Source organism: Aegilops tauschii, chromosome 5, assembly GCF_002575655.3.
Source record: "Aegilops tauschii subsp. strangulata cultivar AL8/78 chromosome 5, Aet v6.0, whole genome shotgun sequence".
Lineage (NCBI taxonomy): Eukaryota > Viridiplantae > Streptophyta > Magnoliopsida > Poales > Poaceae > Aegilops > Aegilops tauschii.
The window spans coordinates 267499316-267520997 of record NC_053039.3 but is presented as its reverse complement, the minus strand read 5'-3'; positions in this window follow the sequence as shown (position 1 = coordinate 267520997).

The window sequence follows — 21682 nt, the reverse complement described above, 5'->3', positions numbered from 1 at the left end:
TGGCACTCGGGGGAGAGCAGGACGGGGCGGCGCACCGGCCGTGCCTCCGCCAGCGGCTCTTCCCCCAATGGAGGGCCATGTCGGAGACCAGCCCCACGAATTTTTCATCAGGTTGCACAAACCAGTGCGCGGTCGCCTCCGTCTCCCCATTCCGTTTTCTCGGGAGATGGAGCTCGACCCGCCACGGGCCTTGAGGCTAGATATGAGGGGCTGCGAGAATGGCAGCATGCGGGTCGACATCGACTTCCCCGCCCCTCACGTCATGTATCTCCGCCGTGGGTGGAAAACCTTCACCCGTGCCCACAGCCTGCTGGAGGGGCTCGTCCTCCACTTTGCATTGACGGAGAGCGGCCTGCTTTCCGTCAAGGTCTTTGGGTGCTCGGGAACTCGCCTAAGGTGTTGCGTGGAGAGCTCCACTGACGATGAAACCTCCTCCTCGAGCGAGAGTGACGAGGAGGACGGCGACAGCGACGACGAGGGCGTCAAGCGGGAAGACGCCGACTCCGACTGACCGCGTCGCCCTCCTCCCTCTCCCACATGCCCTACCGAGGGTCTTCCTCGTCAAGCTCTCCATCGACGCGTTCCCCGTCGCTTCCTTTTTTCCTTCACCTGCCGCACCTGGGAGGAAAGGGGCAAGAACAGAGACCACGTGGCACTTACCTTTCTTTTAAATTGTAGGCACTTGCCAAATCTTAATTGCTAGATAATGTAATCTCTTGAGCCCATGCTTGTGTCCTGTAACCTCTGTTCTTGTATCAGCATGTTAATGAAAAAGTCTAGCCTTGCCGGGAACCCGTGCACGCGTATGTTCGTGCAGAGGCGCAACGCCTCCTTAATGTAAATAAACGGGTCTTCCCGACAAGCTGCCCTAACGGCGCCCTTTGCGCCTGCCGGAGAATCATATATGCCGGGTTACAGACAAAGGGTCCAGCCCCCGTCCACCTCCTTTTAGCAAGGGCTACTACAACCATTCCGACCGAAGCAGCGTACAGGCCAGAAATGGGAGCACCCGATTTTTTAAAGAAGAGTGGCGAGGTTTTCTAATGCACAAGTCATAGGTTACAAACATGAATGGGCAAGAGGTATACTTTATCTGTTTGGTTTGCCGGCGATCATCGTGCCGGGCGGTCTTCTCAACTTCTTGCCGGAGCCGGGTCCTTGGTGGGATCGCGCGTCCTTGCCGTGGCTGGAAAGAAGAGAGGGCAAGAGGATGGAACCTCGGTGGTCCACTAACATTTATTGGAATCAAAAAGCAGTATAGTACCCTGGACAAGCATGCATATATGTATACACATAAACATGGAAATCGACAGGAAACTATACATACTAAGGGATTCCTTTCCCTGACTGCGCACAGGGTTTGCGCCTGGCTCTGTACATAGGGTTACATGCCTTGTTGGCAAGGCTAGTACAAAATGGGGGTTGCCGGGGCTCCTGGCAACCGCGCCTTAGGGGAAAACTTGCGAAGATGTTCGACGCAGCTTGTGAAGTATGGAAGGCGATCAAATTCGAGATTGCTCACCGGAATGCCCCTCTTCGGTCTCCAGGCGGACTACGCCAGGCCTGGTGACTCGTATTACCCGATAAGGGCCTTCCCACTTCGGCATCAACTTGTTTGAATTCTTGGCGGATTGAATTCGCCGAAGGACAAGGTCGCCTTCCTCAAGGCTTCGGGCGTGAACCTTGCGGCTATGATAGCGGCGCAAGGCTTGCTGGTAGCAAGCGGCTCGCAGAGCAGCCCGAAGACGATCTTCCTCAAGGAGCGTTGCATCCTCTTGGCGCAACTGCTCTTGCTCAAGCTCATCATAAGCGAGCACTCGAGGTGACCCGTATATGAGTTCCATGGGGAGAACTTCTTCTACCCCGTATACCAGGGCAAAGGGTGTCTGACCCGTATAACAGTTCTGATCGACCAAAGAACTGTTGGCAACTCATCAACCCAACGCCTTCCGCACTTATGCAACTTGTCAAAAGTCCTAGTCTTGAGGCCTCGCAGCACTTCTGCATTCGCCCTCTTGGCCTGGCCGTTACTTCTGGGATGAGCAACAGAAGCAAAACAAACCTTGCTGCCGAGGTCTTGAATGTACTACATGAAGGTGCAGGTCGTGAACTGCGTGCCGTTGTCGGTGATGACTCTGTTGGGCACACCAAAATGGCAGACTAGCCCCTTGAAGAACTTGACGGGTGACTGTGCTGTCACCTTTCTCACTGGATCCACTTCCGGCCACTTTGTGAACTTGTCGATCGCGATGTACAAGTACTCAAAGTCCCTGACAGCGCGGGGAAAGGGGCCCAGTATGTCGAGCCCCCAGACCGAAAATGGCCAGGAAAGAGGGATTGTCTGAAGAGCTTGGGCTGGTTGATGAAGCTTCTTTGAATGGAACGGGCACGCTTCACACTTGGTTACTAGGGCAGTTGCATCCTGGAGAGCGGTGGGCCAGAAGAAGCCTTGCCGAAATGCTTTGCCGGCAAGGGCTCTTGACCCTATGTGGGAGCCACACATGCCTCCATGTATCTCTGCCAACAGCCTCAGTCCGTCTTCCCGAGGAATGCACTTCAACTTCATGTTGTTCGGTCTCCTTCTGTATAGGGCATCATCCACGAACTGGTACATGCTGGACCGACGGGCTACTTTCTCTGCTTCTTCTTGTTCCTCAGGGAGCTCCCCCGTTTGGGGGAAACGGATGGTGTGTTGTGCCCATGCCGGAGCCTGAGGCTCGACGGCAAGGACTAAAGGCACATCTTCGGCCGTAAGGGCAGCTGCCTCTACGGTCAGAGCTTGAGGCTCTGCCGGGGGTTGCTGCTCTCCGGCAAGCTTGGGGCACCCGGCAACATCCTTACCAGCGGCTCCTGGGAGCTTAGCGGGAAAGTACTTGCCAAGGCCCGCCTTCCTTCATTTGTTCTGCCCTGCTGATGGCTCAATGAACAGTTGAGTTAATTGAAGCACAAAGGTACCTGGTTCCACAGACAACTTGAAGGTAGCGCGTTTTGACAGGTAGTTGGCAATGTTGGTCTCCGCTCGGGGAACATGCTCTGCTTGTAGCCCGTCAAAATGCTCTTCCAACTTCTTCACTTCATCCACATAGGCTTCCATCAACGGGCTCTGGTAATCCTTGTTAACTTGCTTGACGATGAGCTACAAATCACCTCTGATGATGAGCTTCCTAATTCCGAGGTTTGCCGCGATCCTGAGACCGGCAAGCAATCCCTCGTACTCCGCCGTGTTGTTCGTTGATTTTCCCGGGGAAAGTGCATATGGAGTACGTACTTGAGGCGCTCCCCGGTGGGTGCGACGAGTAGTACGCCGGCACCAGCACCTTGCAATGAGAAAGCTCCATCAAAGTACAAAATCCACTCACGACTCGTCTCCTTGCCGGGAAGGGTGGTCTCTTGAATCTCTTCATTGGGCGTAGCGGTCCATTCTGCTATGAACTCTGCCAAGGCTCGGCTCTTGATTGTCGAAGTTCAAACTTGAGGCCAAAGCTTGACAATTCCAAAGCCCACTCCACAATCCTCCCGGATGCATCCGGTTTGTGCAAGATTCGTTGCAAAGGGAGGCGGGTGACGACGGTGATCTCGTGTGCTTGGAAATAGTGGCGCAGCTTTCTCGAGGCCATGAGGAGGCCGAAAAGTAGTTTCTGCATACCAAAATATCTTGATCTAGCCCCCTGCAAGAGGGACCTGACGAAATAAACCGGGTGCTGCACCACCTTCTTCTTCTGGTTAACTTCGCCCATCTATGCAGACTCCGTCTTGCCGGGACCGGGCCTTGCCGGGGGTTCCGCCTTGCCAGCGTCAGGCCCTGCCGGGTAGGACTCCGGCCCATCATCCGATGGCTCCGCTGCCACTGCTGCTTCTTCCTCAAGTTCCCTCTGCGCCACCAGCGCAGCACTGACCACTTGATTCGTTGCTGCTAAGTATAGCAGCAACGGCTCTTGCGGTTTAGGCGCGACTAGTATTGGCATGGAGGAGAGGTACCTCTTCAAATCTTGCAGCGCTTCCTCTGCCTCCGGAGTCCATTTTACTGGACCCGCCTTTTTCAAAACTTTGAAAAGGGGGAGGGCGCACTCAACAGATTTGGAGATGAACCTACTCAGGGCAGCAACGCAGCCGGCGAGCCTACGGACGTCTTTGACCCATTTTGGCGCCTCAATCTTCTCAATTGCTTTGATATTGTCGGGATTTGCTTCGATTCCACGTTGAGACACAAAGAACCCAAGAAGTTTGCCGGATGAGACACCGAACACGCACTTCTCTGGGTTGAGCTTGAGGTTGATCTTGCGCAGATTTGCAAATGTTTCTTCTAAATCTTGCACGAGCGTGGCCGTGTCCTTGGTTTTGACCACTATGTCGTCCATATAAGCTTCCATATTTCTATGTAGCTGGGGCAAAACCAATTTGGACCGCTCGAGCAAATGTCGAACCAGCGCTCTTCAACCCGAAAGGCATTCGTACAAAACAGTACGTACCACATGGGGTGATGAACGCGGTCTTTTCTTCGTCTTCCTTCATTATGAAGATCTGGTGGTATCCTGAGTAGGCGTCGAGGAATGACAGCAGGTCACACCCGGCAGTGGAGTCCACAATCTGGTCGATGCGTGGCAGAGGGAAAGGATCCTTTGGACAGGCTTTATTGATATCTGTGTTGTCAATACACAGCCTCCATTTCCCATTTGCCTTACGCACCACCACTGGATTGGCCAACCATGTGGGGTGGAGCACTCCTCTAACCAGGCCTGCCGCCTCCAACTTCTTGATCTCCTCGATGATGAACTATTGTCGCTCCAAAGCTTGCTTCCTGACCTTCTGCTTGACGGGCCGTGCATGAGGACAGACAGCAAAATGGTGCTCAATCACCTCCCTGGGAACGCCGGGGATGTCGGATGCTTGCCATGCAAACACATCGACATTCGCCCACAGGAAGGCGACGAGCGCGCTTTCCTATTTGCTGTCGAGGGTGGAGCTTATAGTAAAAGCCCCGCCCATGCCGTCCTCCTTGACGGACACATTCTTGGTTTCCGGTGGTGCAGCCTTGGATTTCTTGCTCTTGCTGGTGGAGCTCTATGGCACGTCCTCGACGGGAGCGCTACACTCCAAAGAGGCCAACTTGCCGGAGTTCTTGCCGGAAGAGGTCTCGCCGGAAGGGGTCTTGCCAGCAGAGGTCTTGCCGGCCTTCTTCCTTCCCGGGGCTTCAGCGGTAGGAGCAAGTGCCTTGGTGGCAGCTGCTGCAACTGCTTCTCGGTAGAGTTGGTCGGCGCAGATGAGCGCGTCTTTCTTTTCAGAGGGGACAGTGATGATGGTCAGCGGCCCCAGCATATTCAATGTGTTGTAGGCGTAGTGTGACGCCGCCATGAACTTGGCTAGCACTGGGCGGCCAAGGATCCCATTGTATGGCAAGGGGATCTCGGCGACATCGAAAACGATCTTCTCCGTCCTATAGTTCAGCTCGCCCCCAAACGTAACGGGCAGCGTGATTTTACCTTTTGGCTGGCTCCTTCCCAGGTTGACCCCTTGAAACGTGCCCGTCTCCTCGAGATCTCCATCAGGAATCTGCAACCTCTTGATCACATCAGGCGAGATCAAATTCATACCGGCCCCACCGTCAACCAGCACTTTTGTCACCTTGAGGTTGCGTATTGTTGGTGAAACCAACAACGGCAAATACCCAACCACAGTTGTGCGATCAGGGTGGTCCTCGGTGTCAAAAATGATGGTCATGCGGACCACTTCAGTGGCTTCTTGGCATCGCACGATGGCTCTGCCGCAGTGACCTCACCTGCCCACTACTTTAGTTGGCGGTGTGAGGTGTGCAGCGAGGTGCCACCATCGACGCACATGGCCTCTGTAGCTTTCTGGAACTCGTGCTCGCCGGACTCGTCGTCCTCGTCGTGATCATCGTCTTCCTCCTTCTTATCGCGACCCCGAGCAGGCCTCTCGTGTTGATTATCTTTGCCGCGGCGACCTCCTTGGCCGCCACGCTTCTTGCCGGACCCCTTAGCACCATCCTGACCCTTGTCTTTCTCCCCCCTTTCATATTCAGCTTTCTGCTTTTCTGCAAGCAGCCCAACCTGTCGGCAGTTCTGGAGGTCATGGCCCTTGGTGCGGTGGATCTTGCAGTATTGCTTGTCGGAGCCTCCTAGCTTATCGGCGGCCGCCAAGGCCCGTCAGGCGGCTCACCCGGCAACCTCCTTACCAAGGTCGTCAGCCTTGGCCTTCTTGGCGACACCGGGGTCGCCGGATCCCTCAACGGCAAGCACAGTCTTGCCCTTACGTTTCCTGTTGCGGTGCCGACCTTTCTTTGTCGGGGCGGCGATGTCTTCATCAGTGGAGTCGGTTTCCGCGCCGGCATCCTCGCCGGGGTACTTCCTTCCTTCCTCAGCCCGAGCACATCTATCAGCCATAACATAAAGTTCGGCTACATCCTTGACCTTGTTCATCGCTAGCTCTTCACGCATCTTGCGGTTGCGCACATTCTGATGGAATGCACTGATGACAGTGGCGGGGTGAACATCTGGGATGGTGTACTGTACACTGCTGAACCTCTGTATGTATTTGCGCAGGGACTCGCCGTCCTTCTGGGGGATGACATGCAAATCACTTGCTTGGCCAGGAGCTTGGTGGCCTCCGGTAAAGGCGCCGACAAACTCGTGGCACAGATTTGACCAAGAAGAAATGGAATCTACTGGCAGGTGCATCAACCATGACATGACGTTGGGCTTAAGTGCCAACGAGAAGTAGTTGGCGAGCACCTTGTCGTCGCGAGCCCTGGCGGCTTGCATCGCGATGGTGTAGATGCTGAGGAACTCCGACGGGTGAGTCTTGCCGTTGTACTTTTCCCCAACATCAGGCTTGAACATGCGGTGGGAGGGCCACTAGAATAGCCGCAGCTCTCGGGTAAAAGCTAGACAACCCACCTCGTAAGGCAGGTCGCCGGAGCCCCCCGGCGCTGGGTGGTCCATAGTAGGCCCCGCACGCTGATTTGACTGTTGGCGCGCTTCCCGCCGTCGCTCGATGGTGTTCCGAGCGTCCTCCTAAGCTCGCTCTCGAAGAACTCGACGTTGGTCGCAGCGGGTTCGCGGGTCGGACGATGCTATGGAAACATTGTCACAGGCGTCAGCCCGACGAGCCGGCTGTCGCTGTCGCAGTCGTGGAGGGGGAGAGTGCATCGTGGTCGTATCATCGCCGGTCCTCCCACCGCCGGCACGCGTTGGCTCGACAGAACGCCGGCACGAGGGTCTCACTGGGGGTGGCTCATCTTTGTTGGCGAAGCTGACGAGGCTTCGAATGGTGGCTCTCCACTCATCGAGCTTCTCCGCGGCGGGCGGGAAGTCGAGGAGCAGTTGCACGCGCGCTAACGATTCTGCCGGTGTGGGCGGCGGCAACAGCTGTGTCGACCGTGACGTGCTCTGACTTCTAACCACGTTAGAAGGAGCTCTATCGTGGTCTCGCGGCCGCGCGCCGCTTCCACCAGCGTCCAGGTGTGCATGCTGGCCCAGTGCGTCCTGAGAGTGACGCAAAGGGCTCTTCCCGTGGCGGCGGCCGGGGGCACCGTCATCGCGGTGTTGCTCATCGCGCGCGGTCTGAGAAGGTCGCAGCGCAGACGCCGGCAGGGGCATCGGGGAGGTGGCCGCGCCACCCGTGGGCAGCACAGCCCCGCCCTCGGGCCCGGCGGCATGTGGCTCGTTGTCTTGGACCCGAACGGCAACCTCTCCCTGGCTCCTATCGCCAGTGTCGTGGACGCTCGCGGGCAGCGCCTCCGGCGCCATCCGTGGCCACCCCGTCGCCCGCCCGTGCTGGTGCGAACGGGCCAGCTTCGGATGACCCGATGGCTGTGATACCCTTCTTCTTGGGGGCCATGGTGATGATGAAGTCGATATGCTAACTTCCAAACCAAATTTTCATAGCTTGCGTCCCCTACCTGGCGCGCCAAAGGTGTCGGGGAAAATGACACCTATGGGATCACGGGGAATCCCTACTACGGTTGACAGGGCGTGGGGTTGTGGAAAGAACAGGTTTAGGAGATCAACACGGGGGAATTTTATCCAGGTTCGGGCAGCAAGCGATGCGTACTACCCTACTCCTGCTGGTTTGTGTTTATCTAGTGTTCTTGGACTAGCTACAAAGCGTGCGGGGTCCAAAAAGTCTGAATCCTCCCTCGGTACGCCACAGGCCTCCTTTTATAGTCAAAGGGGTCACCACAGTGGCACACAGGAGGTGGAAAGTATGTGATGTACACAAGTATATCCCTGGCACCGTAGGACAAAACACATTTACTGCGCTGCCGATGTGCCCTCTCACTTTATCGGGGACGGCAAGGAAGCTCGTCCCGTCCGTCGCCGCTTCGCCTCGCTCCGACGCGCGTCCAGGCTGACGAGGCATGCACCGCCACGCTGGCTGGCTGGCTGCTGAGTTGGTGCAGTGGCAGAGTCTTCACGAAGATCTGCATGCCACCACGCAGGTGCTTGCTGAGTTGGGCTGGAAGCTGCACATTGCCACGCAGGTGCCTGCCTTGTTGGCAGGTTGACTGCTGTGTTGGAACGGCGGTGGAGCTTTGGCAGGTGTGGGCCTGGCTGCGGCCCCGCAGATGTCCCTGGCAAGGGTCTTGCCGGGATTTTGCAGGTGTCCCCGGCAAGGGCCTTGCCGGTGGTCTTGTGAGCGTCCCCGGCAAGGATCTTGCCAGGGGTTTCCGTCTTCTGGTTCTCATCTAGTCTTGTATGCTCTTGGTCTTCACAAAGATCTGCATGCCACCATGCAGGCGCCTCCCGGGCCTTGGTTCCAATGTCGTTGATGGTGTTGGAACTCTTAGGCTCAAGGGTGGCGGCCTTGCTGGTGTTGGGCAAGTTGCTCCGGCAAGGCTCTTGCTAGGGCTATGTAAGCTACCCCGGCAAGGCTCTTGCCGGGGAAAGCCCACCTTGTCCCTTTGCTCCTCGCGCCTCTGGCTTGGCGCTGCTCTGGTTATCTTGTGTCTTTGCTTCCTCTGCCCCGCCAAGCGTGGCTGCAGGCGCGGCTACAACTACCCGCGCACAAGTAAAGGGGCACAGAAGGCTCCTACTTTTGTGCACCGACACTCATGTTGGGAAACGTAGCAGAAAACAAAAAAGTTGCCCTACAAACACCCAGGAACAACATGAAGATGCATATTGGGTTGGGTTCAATGATCGTTACCGACTACGAAGTGCAGCAGAAGTAGATGAGTCGGTGTAGATCGTACTTTGAGTCCCTCGAATGTCGATGATGATCCCGTGAAATGCCCTCGAATGGAAGACAGACAGCAAGGCCTCTCTACTTGGTTGCAAGCGTACGGTCTTCACGATCCGGCAGCGCTTCCCCGTCCGGAGCTAATCATCGCCAGAGAATTAGAGGGAGGAAATTAGAACCACACGGGGCTTGTAATTATGAGGATTGGAGGAACTAGACCCAACTCTAATTAGTCAACTAGGACCAACTAGAACCAGGGCTAGATGAACTAGAGGAGGCTCCAAAACTTGTATCTCCAAAGGTCAAAAGTCCTCAAGTATATATATGTTGAAGGGAGGGGAAGAGGGGGCACCAGAAGGGAGAAAATTCCTCCCTTTGGCCGGCTTAGGAGGGAGAATCCCCCTCCAATTCGGCCTCCCCTCCCTTCCGTAAGTGAAAAGGAGGGCGCCACCTCCACTTGGGCCCAAGTGGCCCAAGTAGCGTTCCACCACTTGGCCTTTAAAGGCCCGTTGATATTAAATTAATATAAAAGCCTTCTAATGAATATTACACCCTTTTATATATAATTTAACATCCCGAGAAACATTTTCCACCTATATATAATTATCGGTAATACCCGGTATATATATATTATCCGGTATTCATCGAAACCCTTCCGATGACCCTGAAATGCTTCCGGAACCTCTCGAAACTATTATGGATATTAATGAAACAATTCCACAAATATATTCTCATTACTCCTGTACCACTAACACTCAGCAGATCGTGATTACCATAAGCTTGTGACCCCATAGGTTCGGTAAACCATAGACATGAACGAAACTCCTTCGTTCAATGATCGATAGCGGAACCGTGGACATCCATATCAGTCCCTATGATTACATGAATGATATTCCAGAGAACTTTTTCTTATCATGTGATGTTCCCTTTGCTTCGCGATGCTTCACAAAACCCGGGAGCACCAATTGAAGATTTTGTCGATGTACTACTTACATCAAGCATGTATTGATGTAAACTTCTTACACCAATCTCTTCATTTTCTCCGTATGCAAGAAATATGTCGTCAGTTCTCAACGACATTTTCACTGTTGTCCTGTGATCAACCATTTGACCTTTCTGGTAACTTTACTCAAAACTTACTTGGAGTACTGGACTTATCTGGTTATTTACATACCATGGGTTTAACACAAGTGTGATTGAAATCATATATTTCACTCATCAGTATTTCAATATACCGATTCTTGCTAAGAACTCCTTCCATGTGATTTTGACAAGAAAACTCTTCTTGACATTTTTCATACTAAACTGCTTTAGTATTTTGTCAATATAAATTTTGGCTAAGCCCGATTAGACACTACTATCTCCATAGATTATTAAGTCTAATACAAGGACTATATTGCCTAAGTACTTTACTGAAAAACTATTTTCAATAAAGTCTTAATCTATGTCAAGAAATTTGTATAATTTCCAATCAACATGTGTCATGCACACACAATTTTTAGAAATATTATTATGCTCCCACTTACTTTCTTGTAAATTCAAGCATCTTTGTTTTTCTCAATTAAATCATATTATTTGATCAATTCATCGAAACAAAGATTCCAACTCCACTATGCTTGCATTAGATCATTACTGGATCTCTTAAAATTTGCACACTTACTAGCATCCTCTGGATCGAGAAAATTACCTTGGACTATATTAAATATACAACCTTGGTTCTATTTCCATCTCAATGGAATCATTTTGACATCCATCTGTTATATCTCATAACTGAAATATTTAGTAATTGCTAGTTTAATTCAAACAGACTTTAAGTATTATTATGATGAGACAATCTCATCATAATCAACTCCTTAATCTTGTCATAAACTATTTGCAATAAGTCAAGCATTATAAAACATTTTTATCTTTGTCAATTTATAGATCCATCACTACATTTATAGACTTTAAGTCTTCCAAAGGGTCTATCAAGTCCGAAACTTGAATTATGTGTATGGATACTATCTCAAATTATTTTGGCGTATAGCCAATTTCTGAGTCAAGGCCCATCAATGTTTCTCTGTGAATTATAGGTTCATTGTTTCTTTAACAATATTTCGTCTGCACACCTTGAAGGTATGCACGAATTTTCCAACCTATATAGTTCAGTTGCACGTTCGACTGAAGTCTCTATATCTTTATGTAGAGGCTTCTGTATCAGTCGCGGTAAGGAATCTTAGAACCACTTCTAGTGTTCTCTTTTCTTTGACCTGATCACAAAGATTTTGTAATCTTGTTGAGTTGCAATGTCCTCCCACTCACTCTTTTGCAAAAAACATTTTCTTCAAAATTTCCGCACTTTGTGATAAAACACTTTCCCTCGGCGTCGTGATAGAGGAATACCCAACCATTTGGGATAAGCTACAAAGTAGCACTTATTTCAACAAATTTGATGGCGCTCTTTTTCAGTGTAAAAGCCACAGTCTCTAAAGCATCACATTAAAAAGTATATTGGTGAAATAATCAATGTCATCTATGATCTGACAATGTCATACATAGTTTGATAACATCTACTTAAAACACTCTTACTCTTAGTAGTGTTTCTAGTAGTTGCACGCTATAAAATAATTTTTACAGCTCATCACACATTCGCTAAATTTGTAACTGAAATATTATTTTCTACAATCGAATTGTAGAAACATAATATTATTGTTACAATAATTTCTACTTCATTCTGAAAATCTTAATTTGAACCATTTCAAAATATCCAGATTTATGTCTCAATTAGTAAATATAAATATCTACTTGAGCCATCCTTGAAGATAGCTAAATTCATTGCTTGCAACAACACTTATTGGACTACACACATCAATATGCATGTTACAATTATTTTGCTGCTCATTCTTTATGGCATGTGAATGGTATTTTAGTTTACTTCACTATTCGGACGAAAGTTGCACGTGTCAGCTGATTTGTAATCACATAACTCCAAAATCCATTACTATGGAATTTCTCCATGCGGGTTTCTCCGATGTGACTAAATGCAGTGCCACACACATGTGGTATTCTTTTAGTCTTGCGACATTTAGCTTCAGTGTTATAGATGTTTAATTCTACAATCAATATTCATAACTTACATCCTCTTCACAATAGGAGTATGGCCCTTTTGTTCATTATATCGAACAACTATTGTTCTCTTATGAACAACCTCCTTGCATCTTCTATGCAATGGGCTAGAGTGTACTAAACTCTAAAATGAATCATGACAATAAATTTAGATGTAATATGTTGATGAAAAATTATCATAACTATTAGAAAATTCCAACACATATTTTAACCTCATTTATTTGTTGGTCATTAGGCCGTAGCAATTCTTGCATCGATTTGCGGCATCATGCAATCGAGTCGGTACCTTTGTGATCAACATTTAACCACAATTCCCAAAAAAATAGTGTTTAACAATTTAATCACAAATATCAAGCATCATACTTTACTTGACCAACTGTTTCTACATCTTATAACTTGCATGACATACACACCTGAGCTGGACATTCCAGTCTTCTTTTCTTTCCGCCTCTAAACTTCTTATAGTTTTACATGGTCTGACCATCCCCGTCTTACACCTCACGTCCCGTTTGTACTCCTGTGGACATGACGCACTCCAGAACGCTACGTGTTATAGACAGTTGCAACACTGGGAAGAGCACCTTCTAACTTGATATTTAATATGAGATATCACCCTAATAATTGACTACTGCTCAATCAAAGGGTACAAACAACAAAGGGATAAACCTCTCAGACAATTCATAATAGCATGATACGGTATAGCCCTGGGCGTTGGGAGTTCTCCATGATCGTCTTCAATCTCCAGTTGAAGCGACGTGACAGCCAATATTTCATTGTCATGACAACCATTTCAAAAATGTTGTTGTGGTGTCAATCTCAGAAAATGTTGCCATGGCAGTCGTTCCAGAAAACGTTGATGTGGCACCAAAATTTGAAATTCCGTCGTGGCACGAAATTATAGCTCCTCGTCCCTCGCCTGGTACACCTTCTCCTCGTCGGGGTCCTCCGTGTATGTCTTGCACCATCACTTGTAACCTATCTCGACGATATTTACATTTAAGGTGGCAATCTCGTGGCTCCAGCCATCATGCCATGATGCCCGGGCCACTTAACATTACAACATATAACCATATCATACATAAACTCATTATCATGACGAAGGCTATACCACATCATCTGCAAAACCTGCAAAACCAAGTTAGACGTCCTCTAATCGGATCAAAAAAATTTAATTACGTGGCTTCAAGGGTTCCCAGATAAACTTGGCTACCTACATGCACACCATAAAGTGATAATCCTTGTTGCTAGATTAACTTTCAGGTGTGTGAAAGAAGAGACTTGATTAAAAATCTCGTCCCCCCACACCAAACTTTATCCAATACGCGTGACCCCCTAGATGATCATCCATCATCATCACCCTCTTGCGTACGCGACGATTCACTATTCTTGACTATAGTGAATCCCAAGGAACTTTTAGCACATCATCGATAGCCACAGCCGAGCGATTGTCAAAACCTTATGAAAAGCGACACCATGTCGTCAATGAACGGAACTGAAGCAACGCTCGAGGGAAGCATAGTAGGAACATCACCCTCACAATAACATGTGATCTAGATCAGAACCTACATCTACTCATAGAACCTCTCTGATAACACTGTTGAGAAACATAGTAGAAAACAAAAAATCACCCTATGAACACCCAGGAACAATATGAAGATGCATATCAGGTTTAGATCAATGATTGTTACCGACTCCGGAGTGTAGCGGAAGTAGATGAGTCAGTGTAGATCGTACTTGGAGTCCCTCGAATGTCGATACCGATCCCGTGAACTGCCCTCAAACGATCTCTCGAACAGAAGACCGAAAGCACGGACTCTCTACTTGGTTGCAAGCGTACGGTCTTCACGATCCGGCAGCACTTTGCTGTCCAGAGCTAATCGTTGCCGGAGAATTAGAGGGAGAAAATTAGAACCACATGGGGCTTCTAATTATGAGGATTAGAATAACTAGACCCAACCATAATTAGTCAACTAGGACCAACTAGAACTAGGGCTAGATGAACAAGAGGAGGCTCCAAAACTTATATCTTCAAAGTTCAAAAGTCCTCAAGTATATATAGGTTGAAGGGAGGGGAAGAGGGGGCGCCACAAGGGAGGAAAATCCCTCCCTTTTGACGGCCTAGGAGGGGGAATCCCCCTCCAATTTGGCCTCCCATCCCTTTCCTAAGTGGAAAGGAGGGCGCCACCTCCACTTGCGCCCAAGTGGCCCAAGTAGCATTCCACCACTTGGCCTTTTAAGGCCCATTGATATTAAATTAATATAAAAGCCTTATAATGAATATTAAACCCTTTTATATATAATTTAACATCCTCGGAAACATTTTCCACATATATATAATTATCGGTAATACCCGATATTCACCGAAACCCTTCCCGTGACCCCGAAACGCTTCTGGAACCTCTCGGAACTATTTCGGATATTAATGAAACAATTATGCAAATATATTCTCAGTACTCCCATACCACTAACACTCAGCATATCTTGACTACCTTAAGCTTGTGACCCCGTAGGTTTGGTAAATCATTGACATGAACGAAACCCCTTCATTCAATGACCGATAGCGGAACCGTGGACATCCATATCGGTCCCTATATATGATTACACGAATGATATTCGAGAGAAACTTTGGTTATCATGTGATATTCCCTTTTCTTTGCGATACTTCACAAAACACGGGATGCATCGGTATCCTCCCGAGTCATCACTATGCTTGTTATACCGAAATCCTCATTACCGGTTTTGTTCTTCTTTCTCGTTATTGTGTTCTGGCATCCCCGTGATGAAGTCACGTGTGTCTGGCCAGGCATTGATTGATGTCGTCACAATGAGAGGGCCCTAAGAATATCTCTCCATTGTCGGAGGAGCAAATCCCACTCTCGAGCTATCCGGCCACTTGTCAAACTTTCTAATGAACCTGTAAGTTGTCGTTATGATCACCGTGTTACAGGTGACGTTTGAGCAACCCCAAAGCCCATCGTACGGTAAGAAGTGACCACGGTACTCTCATGGTCTAAGGAGCAAAATCACACGTTAAAACTCAATTTTATTACAATTGAATACAAACAATATTAACTCAATTCACAACAAACAAGTGTGGGTCGATTCAATATGATCGTTCTTCCAACATCATAATCTCAAAGTTGTTTTAGGACTATCGTTTAACACTTTAAATGATATCCTAAGATCCGGAAAACATGATCACCAACAACACTTGAGCTAGTCCTAGAGGCAAGAGTAGGAATCTTTTATTTAACTGTTTATTATTCCACACGTGCATATGAGTTTTTCACTGAATCGCATATTCCAGGACCATAACAGTTATAGCATGAAATATAAAATCTATAATTATGAATACGGAAATATTATAATACAAATATTATTGCCTCTAGGCACTGTTCAAAAAAATCTTCCGATTCAGCGATTTATCATCCGATTTATCGCTACTCTTGGGGTGGCCGATAAGATTATGCATTATCTTCACCGTTTCTCGTTTGGGACGATTTATCTCTCTGAGAAGCGATTTATCGGGAATCTATCAATAAATCAGGCCTATTCATAGCACTATGTTTGCAAAAACTCCATTTATTTGTGTTTGGTGGACCTTGTTACGCAATATGTATCTTGTCCTATTTTGTTTGCCATTATACGATGATTCAAAGACTTGGAATCAAGGTAACACTTCTGGCCAATATTGTTTTGGTGCTGAATATAGCATATTTTAGTATTGGGAACGAAGGATTTGCAAAAAAATGTCCGATTAATAGTCGACCGATATAATCGATTAATCGGCCGATTTTCAATTAATCTCTAATCCCCATCTGACTGAGACGCTAACGATAAGCGATATCCTCAACATTGCCTCTAGGGCATATTTCCAACATCTCCATCATCGGAGGACCAAACCCCACTCTCGAGCTATCTAGTCCCTTGTCAAACTTTCCGATGAACCCGTAAGTTGTCGTTATGATCATCGTGTTACAGGTGATGTTTGAGCAACCCCAAAGCTCACTGTACGGTAAAAGTGACTACGATACTCTCATATTCTAAGGAGAAAAATCACATATTATCACTCCGTGTTATTACAATTGATTACAGACGATAATACTCAATTCATAACAGACAAGTTTGGGTCGATTCAATATAATCGTCCTTCCAACTCATAATCTCAATGTTGTTTTAGGACTATCGTTACACTTAACGATATCCTAAGATCCGGAAAATGTGATCATCAATAACACTTGAGCTAGTCTTAGAGGCGAGACTAGGATTATCCGTTTATCATTCCACATGTGCATATGAGTTTTCCACTGAATCGCATATTCCAGGATCATAGCATGTATAGCACGAAATATAAGCATTTAATTCTGAATATGGAAATATAATAATACAATATTATTGCCTCTAGGGAATATTTCCAAAATAAACAAGGTTGCAATATCATTCAATTTAGTTAGGTGTGCAACAAGCTTTTCAGATTCATGACCATTAAAGGGATCCGATTCTACCTAAGTAATAAGTGAAGGATCAATAGAGAATTCCTAATCTATATCATCAACATAAATAGGAGAAGTGCCAATTTGAGGATTGGGTTTCATCACTTTATTCATGGCTTTTTCCTTCATTATTGCAATTAGACCCTCTCACCATTTGCACCATCATAAGACATAAACTCTCTAATAAAGTCCTCATCAAGGACAGGTGGTGTGTCGGGAAAATTAAGTATTCTTCTTTTAATATGAGAACTAGGTGTAGTAGGCGATTCATAGTTTTAGTAGTTTCAAATCCTTTAGCTTTAGCAATATGAGCATCCAATAATTCTCCTAATGGAACAGTTGCATTAAAAAAAGTGGAAGCATCATCACTAGTATCATCGATAGCAGAAGCAATACCTACTGTGCTTGACATAGAAGTATGTGAAGTATGTGGTGGTGGTGTCACAACTTGACTCAAAATAGTAGATGAATCAAGTGTAGATCTAGTTGGAAGGTCCTTACCTCATCTTGTTTTAGAGGGCATGATCTTGTTTGAAAATCCTTGAGCGTGAAGATAAATTGTAGTAGACAAATGACTCCCAATTGGACTTAATAAATGGAGTTATGCTCCCCGGCAACGACGCCAAAATAGTCTTGATGACCCACAAGTATAGGGGATAGCGACAGTCTTCGAAGAAAGTATTTTAACCCAAATATATTGATTCGACACAAGGGGACCAAAGAATATTAAATTCTTGGCAGTTGAGTTGTCAATTCAATCACACCTAGAGAGATAACTTGCTTGCAACAATTTATTAGTACCACGGTAATATAACAGTAGCAGTGATAAAGTGACAGCAGCAGAAACAGTAACAGGCATGCAGGATAGTAGTAGAGTGCAGCGGTAGTGACTGTACTGGGAGCAACAATAATAAAAAAACGTAGACATGGAGTAAGCGATGGGTTTGTTCAGATGAGATTCAATATGCAACGGTCATAACTTAGAGCGACAGCAAACTAGATCCAATTCATCAATCATACGTAGGCATGCATTCCATCTAGAGTTGTACGTGCTTGCTATAAGAACTCAGACAACATTGTTTGTCCTATCCTCCCATGGCAGGGGGTCCGAATGGAAACTTAGTGTAATTAAAGTGCTCATTTTAATAGAGAACTGCCGCAAAGCATTAATGTAACATCCCAAATTTTCAATTTGGAATGTTATACATAGGTCATCACTGCATATCATATTTTATTGCATTTTCTTTTGCGATCCTAGAAAATCCTAAGAAACTCAAGGACCCACGGAGAGAGTTGGGGATTTCAATATTTTCATATTTGAATTTTCTCAAATTTTGAAAAGGGGATCATTTTGGATTTAATTATTTTCCTCTCCAAAAGTATTTCAAATTAAAATATATGAGAGGAGATAATATGACTTCTCCAAAATAAATGAAATATTGGAGGAAAAATGTTAAAATCAATGCATTTTGTTTTGCGATCCTAGAAATTCCTAAGCAACTCAAGGACCCACGGAGAGAGTTGGGGATTTCACTATTTTCATATTTGAATTTTCTCAAATTTTGAAAAGGGGATCATTTTGGTTTTAATTATTTTCCTCTCCAAAAGTATTTCAAATTAAAATATATGAGAGGAGATAATATGACTTCTCCAAAATAAATGAAATATTGAAGGAAAATGTTAAAATCAAATAAATAATTTTATTTGGATTTTATTGATATTTTAGTTGAATTAGAAAAAATATGCATTTTTCAAAATTGCATTTTTAGGCCAAGAAAATGTTCACTTTATTCTAAATATTTTATTTAGACGGTGAAATTTGTTTTTGGCATTTTTAGAATTTTTTTATATCTATTTAGGATTTTTCCGGCGGAGTCTGTTTAAAAAAACAACGAACCGACCTAACGGGCCGTGCCCGAGCCAGACTCCTCCGGCCAGGCCTTTATAAGCCGGCCCGAGCTGCCGCCACAGCCCACCCAGCCGCCGCTGCTGCCCGAACCCTAACCCTAGCGTCGCCAAGCCGCCGCCGCACGCTGCCGCCACCCGCGACTGCCGCTGCTGCCGCCGCCGTCGCACGCCTCGCCGCCGTCCGCCGCGGATCCCGCCGGAGTTCGCCGCCACCGGTTTTTCATCGGTTTTTTTGGTAAAAACACTAGATCGGTTTTTTTTAGATCGCGTTTTTATTTTGTTTTTTTCGGTTTAGTTTATTTAACGAACGTTTATTCGTTTAGATCTGGTAGTGAATGATTTTCGTTAGATTGGTTCTGTTAGCGAACGTTCGCGTCGTAGTTTTTTCTTTTTATTTTCTTTTTCTGCCATGGACCTATCCGCGATTATTTTTATCGCAGATTAGCCCCTGATCTTCAAACCCTCGTAACTTTTCAACCGTTTGTCCAAATCCAGTGAAACCAACGCCAAAATCTTCGTATCGAGCCCCTCTTTCTCTTTAACCAACTTGAACAAGGTTTTGTCAACTTAAAATTGGGTTTCAAGAAGATTTTAATTCGAAGTTCTTTTGACCGTAGTTTCAGTTCCGTAGCTCCGATTCGATTGATTCTTTTTGCAGATCGAATCTCTTCAGTTGAATTTTCAGATTTGATCTTCTTATTTGAGTTTTACCCGTGCATCATTGCTTGAGTGCTTATGTATGCTATAGTTTGTTTGCGATAGAATTCCCGGAGTGCGAAGCGTGCTACTACGAGTCTCTAGGATTTGCGGATCATTAGCAAGGCAAGTAACACATTGATCATACTCTTTTCATACCCAGTTTTTGTGCATTAGTTGCAACCCTCAAACATTGCATGAGTAGGATTGATAACATGTGGATATTGGGAAGTAGATGATGAGGTAGAACCTATTGCCATGTTTATTACTAAACCCTTGGGAATTACTTTTACGTGATGCTATTATTGCTATGCTATGCTCGTAGACATGGATTGGATTTGTGTGTATCCATGACAGATGTGAGATTGTTTAATTAATGGTTCAACTTAAGGTGGCAACTTAAATACACATCTAGGTGGATTGTTGGTTTGGGCACCTGGGGTTATACCAGTGTTGTCCTAGGAGATCCTGGGGTTATACCGTGTGATCCTCCTATGGTCCGCCACCCAGGCTCAAAGGGATCATAAGATTATTCATGCTCGAAACTTCCGTGTGCAGCCACAAGCTATTATGGGCTCTAGCATAGTTGAGTAGGTTGCATGACCTCTTTCAGTGGTGGGCTAGCAAATGTAGGGGAAAGTAGGTGTAACTGTCCACCCAGAGTAAAGAGTTATTGCCTCTAAAAGACTGTGTCTCGGTCATCCGTTTCTCAAAATAGTGCGAGAAATCCAACGGAGGAGATCGAGTCTTGTGGGGAAAAGTGCGCAAACCTCTGCAGAGTGTACAAACTAATCATGGTTAGCCGTGTCCCCGGTTATGGACGTCTTGAGTATCTGGTACTTGAATTATTGATTTGATCTCATCACTCTAAATTAATTTGTTGGGTTGTTAATGATTACTTTTAATTGGGATTGAGATGGGGTACCACTCTCAATGTTTCAACCACCATGATAGTTAAGTAAAATATATTCCTTTGTTGTAGGGAAAAATTGGCTTTTCGCAAAACATTGTAACCATAGAGCCTCCACCAGCCATATATGCATGTAGTGATAGCATTTATCTGTTCATTGCTCGACTGTGTTACATTGCCAGCATATTCCATGTGCTGACCCATTTCAGGCTGCAACATACCATGTTGCAGACTTTTCAGACGAAGAGTAAGGTGCTCTAGGTCGTTGTCGTGCACTCAGCTATGCCGTTGGAGTTGATGGACTCATTTATCTTCCAAGCCTTCCGCTGTTATCTTAATTAGATGGCCTTAAGCCATATTTATTGTAATAAGTTCTTTCTTGAGACTATCGATGTAATAAGTGTGTGATTGCTACTCTGTTATAAATCCTTCAAATACTATGTGTGTCAGCATTACCGATCCAGGGATGACACTGAACACAGAGATTTGACCGTCTGAGGTCAGATCGCTACAAGATGGTATCAGAGCACACACTGAATGTAGGACACGACCACTAAGTTAAGCCAGAGGTCACTCTTCTCTACTAATTTCTGACTCCTCTCCATTTTCTAATCTTTAGGATGGCGGACTCAAGGAAAAAGCTTGCACAACCGGATGAAGACGCACCATTTGGACGACACTTGAAGGAAGTCACTAGGTACCTGAACATCGGAATACCAAGCTTCACCGGGACCTACACCGCCACTTTACCAGAGGAGGAGCGATGGATGATCCGAGTTCAAGTTCCAGGAAGGACATTCACGCCAGTAACTGAGCCCATAGAGTTTTCCTTTGATGCACCAACCTGGAGTCTAGGAAAGAGCATGGCAGCCCACATCGCCATGGGACGCATCGGTGAAGTATATCACAAGGATTTTAAGGACACTATCTACCAGATATGTGGGCGCCGAGATGAGCAATGGGAGATGATCAGCACTAGGAGAGACAGGTCCATTGCAGCTTTTATCCAGGAGCTAAACCAGCACATTCGTCGCCAGGAAAACCAGATGTGCGCAAGCATGATAGATTTGAAGAAGGCGATGACCAGGAACACAGAGCTAGAAGAGGAACTCAAGTCTACACGCGAAGGATATGAGGAGGAAATCGCAATACTCGTGGAGAAGAATGACGACCTGACAAGGAAGCTAGGAGTATTCATGGGAGACCCCGCACCAGGAGGAGATGACAACCATCCCGAGGACTACATCATCATCGACGACACCGACTCCGACCCTAACGATAGTGATGATGATTATGAAGACGAAGTTGGAGTGGATATCATGGAGTCTTCCACCGATCAAAATTTCTAGATGGCCACCATATGATTAGTAGT